The sequence below is a fragment of the Somniosus microcephalus genome, unplaced genomic scaffold, assembly GCF_052327205.1.
Source record: "Somniosus microcephalus isolate GS21.2 unplaced genomic scaffold, FLI_Smic_1.0 unresolved_chr7, whole genome shotgun sequence".
In the NCBI taxonomy this organism is placed as follows: Eukaryota; Metazoa; Chordata; class Chondrichthyes; order Squaliformes; family Somniosidae; genus Somniosus; species Somniosus microcephalus.
The window spans coordinates 48006295-48014294 of record NW_028225185.1 but is presented as its reverse complement, the minus strand read 5'-3'; the positions used below and the strand labels follow the sequence as shown (position 1 = coordinate 48014294).

The following is an 8000-nucleotide window of genomic DNA, read 5'->3' as shown; positions in this document are numbered from 1 at the left end:
GAGCCGTATAATCAATGGTCATTCTCCGGGATCCATCTGGTTTCTGCACTGGCCATACCGGGGAGCTAGTCTTTGTCACCATACCGGTTTGTAATAAGTCTGCTATTATTGGCTCAACTGCCTGTTAAGTTTCTGATCGGAGGGGGTCCCTAACTTCACTCTGCCACAGTCTAATTTGTGGTTGGCCCATATGAGATGATAAGTCTAGCAAACTCTCCCACATGGCCTTATCTCCACCCATGTGAGAGGAGAAGTCGCACAGACTCTCCCATCATGGCCCTTTCTCTGCTTATGGTGAGAAGGTAAGTCGGCGAGATTTCGAACATGCGCGGTGAAGTATCCAAGCGGATTTATGAGTCAATCGCCTGAACCACTCGGCCACGACAGCCCCGACGATCGATTAGAGCCACACAGCTTCACATTTGCTGCAAAATGGGTGCCTCTGCTGTGAAGGATATGGTATATAATCAGTGGGTTCCTGTGGAATAATTCCAATTGCAAAGTATTGCGCGTTTGTCTCTGTGGCGGAATGGGCTAGCACGTTCGGCTGCTAACTTAAAAGTTGTTGGTTCGAACCCACCCAGAGACGTGAGCAGCTTTTAATTTTCGCAAACATATCTAATGTATAAAAATGGAATCTTTGATTCCGTGAAAGGAACAGTGGTGAGCTTGCTGCTGCTGCCTTCCTGCTTAGAATGGGAACAATCGCTTCATCGATCAGTCTTCTGCCAGGCAGCCTGGATATTCTACTTCCCTTATACCAATATTACTAGTGCAGCGTTCTTGCCATGAAAATCAAGTTGGAAAATCGGCCACAGTAGATAATCCATTCTGAAAAACCTTTTCTACACTTTCCTCAGTTTTACACTTACATGGATTAGAACGGAAAGCTTGAAACAATAACAATTGCCAGGCAACTTCAGCTCCCTTGCATCGCTCCACACCCTGATCACGTGACAACAACCAACCAATCACATACAGCGGCTCGAGAACTCCTCCATTTGAATGTGTCCAATCAGGGCCTGAAGATTGACTTGCTCCGTCACAATCAGCTCCAGTAGGTTGGAGGACTCGGTTGTGAGCAGATGACTTGTTCCTGTCACTGGCGCTGCGGCCGAGAAGCGAGCAGCCCCTGCAATCTCTTGTTTTCAGCCGAATTCTAGAAGTATGAATTTCTAATCACAAAATCTTTGAAGCGAGCTGATTTGGTTGCTACGTTCGAATGCGGTTTAGTGACTCTCACGGGCCTTGTGCTTTTCTTTTTGCGTGCGGTTTGCAGTGTGTGATCGCTTAACGTTTTGAGACTGAAACGAAGTGCAACGCCTGATTCAAATTGCTGCTTCATATGGCGTTCGGCAAAATTGAGGCAATTCGACACCAGGAACTGGATTCAACTCGCCTTTTCTCTCATGTGCTGCTTTTGTCCCTTTATACGGCCGCGTGTGTGTCAGAGAATGTGGTTGGAGAATAAATCTGAGGCTGCATTCTATTTCCTGCTGGTTGTCCATCCACTTAAACATTGTTTTCTGTGGTGAAATGAAATCAGCAAACTGTTCGAAGGAAGAACATATTAATTATTTCAGTGCTTGACTGAGCGGATGCTGAGACGCTATTTACCCTGGCTGTGGAGCCTGATCTAGGGGACAAAGTTTCAGAATAAGGGGCCGGATATTTAGGATTGAGTTGAGGAGAAATTGCTTAATTTTAATGATTGTGTATCTTTGGGATTCTCTACAGCAGAGAGCTGTGGCTGTTCATTCGTAGAGTACATTCCTAACCTAGATGGATTTTTACATTACGGAAATCATTCTATATGGGACTAGGTCGGTAATTTTCAGTTGAGGTAGAGGATCAGCCATGATCTTATTGAATGGCGGAGCAGGATCGAGTGCCGCATGGCCAAATCCTGCTCCTATTTCTTATGATCTAATGTACCGATCTTGGCCGGCGGGGTTGAGAACAGTGGCTCGTCTGGCTTAGTTCATTAAATAAACATCGCAGTAGGAAGCAGCTTCAACTGGAAGATGGCTGCGCGGACGACGTGCATTTTCTTCAATGGGTTGCAAAATAAATATTTTCGATGGTTAAAATTGCTTTCACGGTTTCAAGAGCATTAAACAACATAGTATTCGCCTGCGGCCGAGGTCTCTATTGATGCCGTGATGTGCTTGTCATACTTTCTGCTGGAATTGTTCTTTGATTATAGCTTTGAATCTCGGCACAGAATTAAGTAAACACGGATCATTTGGGACGACGTCCACGGTGCTGTTGTCGGCAGAATTTGAACCTGCGCGGGGAAACCCCAACTGGATTTTTAGTTCATCGCCTTAACCACTCGGGCATGAGAACGCTGACGGTGGATTGGACCCACGCAGCTTCTCATTTGCTGCAAAATAGGTGCCTCTGCTGTGAGCGCTCTGCCATATAATCACTTGGGAGGCTGTGGAATAATTCCAATTGCAAAGAATTTTTCGTCTGTTCCTGTGGCGCAATGGGCCAGCGCGTTCGCCTGTTAACTAGTAAAGGTTGGTGGGTGGAGCCCACCCAGGAACGAAAGCGTCTTTTAATTTTTGCAAACATATCTATTGTAGAAAAATGGAGTCTTTGATTCCGTGAAATTGACAGTGGTGAGCATACTGCTGCTGCCTTCCTGCTCCCAATGGGAACAATCGCTTCAGCGTTCAGTCTTCTGCCAGGCAGACTGGATATTCTACTTCGGTTACACCAATATTCCAAGTGCAGCGTTCTTGCCATGAAAATCAAGTTGGAAATTCGGCCACAGTAGATCATCCATTCTGAAAACACTTCTATACACTTTCCACAGTTTTACACTTACATGGACAAGAATGGAAAGCTTGAAGCAATAACAATTGCCAGACAACTTCAGCTTCCTTGCATCGCCCCACACCCTGATCATGTGTCAACAACCATTCAATCTCTTACAGTGGCGAGAGAACACCCCCATTTGAGTGTGTCCAATCAGGGCATGAGGATTGAGCTGCTCCGTCACAATCAGCTCCAGTACGTTGGAGGACTCGGTTGTGAGCGGATGACTTCTTCCTGTCGCTGGGGCCGCGACCGAGAAGCGAGCAGCCCCTGCAATCTCTTGTTTTCAGCCAAATGCTAGAGGTATGAATTTGTAATCACAAAATCTTTGACAACTGATTTGGCTGCTGCATTTGAATGTGTTTTAGTGACTCACACCGGCCTTGTGCTTTTCTTTTTGCGTACGGTTTGCATTGTGTGATCGCTTAACGTTTGGAAACTGAAATTTAATGCAATGTCTGATTCAAATTGTTGCTCCATATGGCGTTCGGTCAAATGAAGGCAATTCGACACTACGAACGGGATTTAAATCGCGTTTCCTCTGGTGTGCTGCTTTTGCTCTTTACAGGGCCGCGTGCGTGTCAGGGAATGTGGTTGGAGAAAAGATCTGCGGCTGCATTGTATTTCCTGCTGGTTGTCCATCCAGTTAAACATTGTTTTCTGTGGTGAAATGAAATCGGCAGACTCGACGAAGGAAGAACATGTAAATTCTTTCCAGGCTTGACTTAGCCGATGCTTAGAGGTTGTTTACCCTTGCTGTGGAGTCCTGAACTAGGGGTCAAAGTTTCAGAATAAGGGGCCAGCCATTTAGGATTGAGATGAGGAGAAATTGCTTCATTCTAAGGGTTGAGTGTCTTTGGAATCTTCTACCGCAGTGGGCTGTGGAAGTCTGAGTACATTCCTAACAGAGATGGATTTTTCATTACGGAAATCAAGGTATATGGGGCTAGGTCGGTAATTTTCAGTTGAGGTAGAGGATCAGCCATAATCTTATTGAATGGCGGAGCAGGATCGAGTGCCGCATGGCCAAATCCTGCTCCTCTTTCTTATGTTGTAAAGAACCGATTTTGGCCGGCGGGGTTGAGAACTGTGGTTGGTCTGGCTTAGTTCATTAATAATCATCGCAGTAGGTACTAGGATGAACTGGATAATGGCTGCGCGGACGACGTGCATTTTCTTCAATGGGTTGCAAAATAAATATTTTCGACGGTTAAAATTGCTTTCACGGTTTCAAGAGAATTAAACAATGTAGTATTTCTCTTGTGGCCCAGGCCTCTCATGATGCATTTATGTAATAATGGGGTGAAGTGCTTGTTTAACTGTCTGCTTGAATCGTTGTTTGATTGTAGCTTTGAATGTGTCTCAGGAACCGAAAGGCAGCGGTTAAAATGCAGTAAAAACGGGTTACTTGGGAAGAGGTCCTCATTTCCGTAGTCGGTAGGATTCGAATCTGCAGCGGGAAACCCCAATGGATTTTAAATCCATCGCATTAACCACTCGGCCTCGACTACCCCGATAGTCGATTGGACCCAAGCACCTTCTCATTTGCTGCAAAATCGGTGCCTCTGCTGTGAATGCTCTGTTACATAAGCACTTGGGTTCCTGTGAAGTAATTCCAATTCCAATTGCAAAGCGCTTTTGATCTGTCTCTGTTGCGCAATAAGCCAGTGCGTTCGGCCGTTAATTAAAAGATTGGTGGCTCGAGCCCATCCAGAGACGTGACCAGGTTTTACTTTTTACAAATATATCTATTGTATAAAAATGGAGTCTTTGATTCCGTGAAAGGAACAGTGGTGAGCATACTGCTGCTGCCTTCCTGCTTCCAATGGGAACAATCGCTTCATCGATCCGTCTTCTGCCAGGCAGCCTGGATATTCTACTTCCCTTATACCAATATTCCAAGTGCAGATTTCTTGCCATGAAAATCCAGCAGGAATATCGGCCACAGTAGATAATCCATTCTGAAAACCCTTTTGTATACTTTCCTCAGTTTTACACTGACATGGATTAGAACGGAAACCTTGACACAATAACAATTGCCAGACAACTTCAGCTTCCTTGCATCGCTCCGCACCCTGATCACGTGGCAACAACCAACCAATCACATACAGCGGCGCAAGAACGCCCCCATTTGAATGTGTCCAATCAGATCCTGAGGACTGAGCGCTCGGTTAGCGTCAGCTCCAGCAGGTTGAAGGACTCGGTTTTGAGCGGATGATTTGTTCCTATCGCCGGCGCTGCGGCCGAGAAGCGAGCAACCCCTGCAATCTCTTCTTTTCAGCCAAATTCTAGAGGTATGAATTTCTGATCACAAAATCTTCGAAGCGAGCTGATTTGGTTGCTATGTTTGAATGCAGTTTAGTGACTGTCACGGGCCTTGTCCTTTTCCTTTTGCGTGCGGTTTTCAGTGTGTGATCGCTTAACGTTTTGAGACTGAAATGAAGTGCAGGTTTGATTCAAATTGTTGCTTCATATGGCGTTCGGCCAAATTGAGGCAATTAGACACTACGGACGGGAGTCTAATCGCCTTTTCTCTCGTGTGCTGCTTTTGTCCCTTTATACGGCCGCGTGCGTGTCAGAGAATGTGGGAGGAGAAGAAATCTGTGGCAGCTTGTCCATCCAGTTAAACATTGTTTTCTGTGGTGACATGAAATCAGCAGACTGTACGAAGGAAGAACATATATATTCTTTCAGGGCTTGACTGTGCGGATGCTGACAGGCTGTTTACCCTTTTTTTTATTTATTTCATTGATGGGATGTGGGCGTCGCTGGCCGGCTAGGCCTGCATTTAGTGCCAATCCCTAATTGCCCTTGAGAAGATGGTGGTGAGCCGCCTTCTTGAACAGCTGCAGTCCTTATGGTGTAGGTACAACCAAAATGCTGTTAGGAAGGGAGTTCCAGGATTTTGCCCAGCGACAGTGAAGGAACGGTGATACAGGTCCAAGTCAGGATGGTGTGTGGCTTGGAGGGGAGCTTGTAGGTGGTGATCTTTCCATGTGTCTGCTGCCCTTGTCCTTCTAAGTGGTAGAGGTCGCGGGTTTGGAAGGTGCTGTTGAAGGAGCTTTGGCGTGTTGCTGCAGTGCATCTTGTAGATGGTACACACTGCAGCCACAGTGCGCCGGTGGTGGAGGGGATGAATTTTGAAGGTGGTGGATGGAGTGCCAATCAAGCGGGCTGCTTTATCCTGAATGGTGTCGAGCTTCTTGAGTGTTGTTGGAGCTGCAATCATCCAGGCAAGTGGAGAGTATTCCATCATACTCCTGACTTGTGCCTTGCAGATGGTGGAAAGGCTTTGGGGAGTCAGAAGGTGAGACATCGACGCAGAATTCCCAGCCTCTAGCCTGCTCTTGCAGCCACAGTATTTATATGGCTGGTCCACTTCAGCTTCTGATCAATGGTAACCCCCAGGATGTTGATAGGGGGGGGGGGGATTCAGCAATGGTAATGCCATTGAACGTCAAGGGGAGATGGTTAGAGTCTCACTTTTTGGAGATGGTCATTGCCTGGCACTTGTGTGGTGCGAATGTTACTTGCCACTTGTCAGCCCAAGTCTGAATTTTGTCCAGGTCTTGCTGCATATGGACACGGACTGCGTCAGTATCTGACGAGTCTCGAATGGTGCTGAACAGTGTGCAATCATCAGCGAACATCCCCACTTCTGACCTTATGATGGAGGGAAGGTCATTGATGAAAAAGCTGAAGTTGGTTGGGCCTAGGACACTGCCCGGAGGAACACCTGCAGTGATGTCATGTGATTGAGATGAATGACCTCCAACAACCATAGCCAACTTCCTTTGTGCTAGGTATGATTCCAACCAATGGAGAGTTTTCCCCATGATTCCCATTGACTTCAGTTTAGCTAGGGCTCCTTGATGCTACACTTGATCAAATGCTGCCTTGATGTCAAGGGCAGTCACTCTCATCTTACCTCTTAAGTTCAGCTCTTTGGTCCATGTTTGGAACAAGGCTGTAATGAGGTCAGGAGCTGAGTGGCCCTGGCGGAACCCAAAGTGGGCGTCAGTTAGCAGGTTATTGCTGAGTAAGTGCCGCTTGATAGCACTTTCGACGACACCTTCCATCACTTTGCTGATGATTGAGAGTAGACTGATGGGATGATAATTGGCCGGGTCGGATTTGTCCTGCTTTTTGTAGACAGGACATACTTGGGCAATTTTCCACATTGCCGGGTAGATGCCAGTGTTGTAGCTGTACTGGAACAGATTGGCTAGGGGCGGAGCTAGTTCTGGAGCACAAGTCTTCAGTACTATTGCCGGAATGTTGTCAGGGCCCATAGCCTTTGCAGTATCCAGTGTCTTCAGCCGTTTCTTGACATCACGTGGAGTGGATTGAATGGGCTGAAGACTGGCATCTGTGATGCTGGGGACCTAAGTAGGAGGCCGAGTTGGATCATCCACTCAGCACTTCTGGCTGAAGATAGTTGCAAATGCTTCAGCCTTGTCTTTTGCACTCACGTGCTGTGCTCCACCATCATTGAGGATGGGGATATTTTTGGAGCCTCCTCCTCCTGTTAACTGTTTAATTGTCCACCACCACTCACGACTGGATGTGGTAAGACTGTGGAGCTTTGACTTGTTCCGAAGGTTGTGAGATCGCTTCGCTCTGTCTATCGCATGTTGCTTCCGTTGTTGGGCATGCAGGTAGTCCAGTGTTGTCGCCTCACCAGGTTGCAACCTCATTTTTCGGTGTGCCTGGTGAGTTTCCCGGCATGCTCTCCTGGACTCTTCGTTAAACCAGGGTTGATCTCCCGGCTTGATGGTAATGGTAGAGTGAGGGATATTCCGGGCCATGAGGTTACAGATTGTGGTTGACTACAATTCTGCTGCTGCTGATGGCCAACAGCGCCTCATGGATGCCCAGCTTTGAGTTGCCAGATCTGTTCGAAATCTGCCCCATTTAGCACGGTGGTAGTGCCACACAACACGGTGGAGGGTATCTTCAACATGATGACGGGTCTTCGTCTCCACAAGGAGTGTGCGGTGGTCACTTCCACCAATGTTGTCATGGACAGATGCATCTGCAACAGGTTGATTGTTGAGGACGAGATCAAGTAGCTTTTTCCCTCTTGTTGGTTCCCTCACCACCTGTCGCAGACCCAGTCTGGCAGCTATATCCATTAGGATTCGGCCAGCTCAGTCAGTTGAGGTGCTACCGAG

At 47.2% G+C, this 8000-nt stretch overlaps 1 pseudogene; it reads right to left on the bottom strand.

Annotated features, from left to right (window-relative positions):
- Positions 1 to 6685: 6685 nt before the first annotated feature.
- LOC147086894 (uncharacterized) lies at positions 6686 to 7694 on the bottom strand (annotated as a pseudogene).
- Positions 7695 to 8000: the final 306 nt, after the last annotated feature.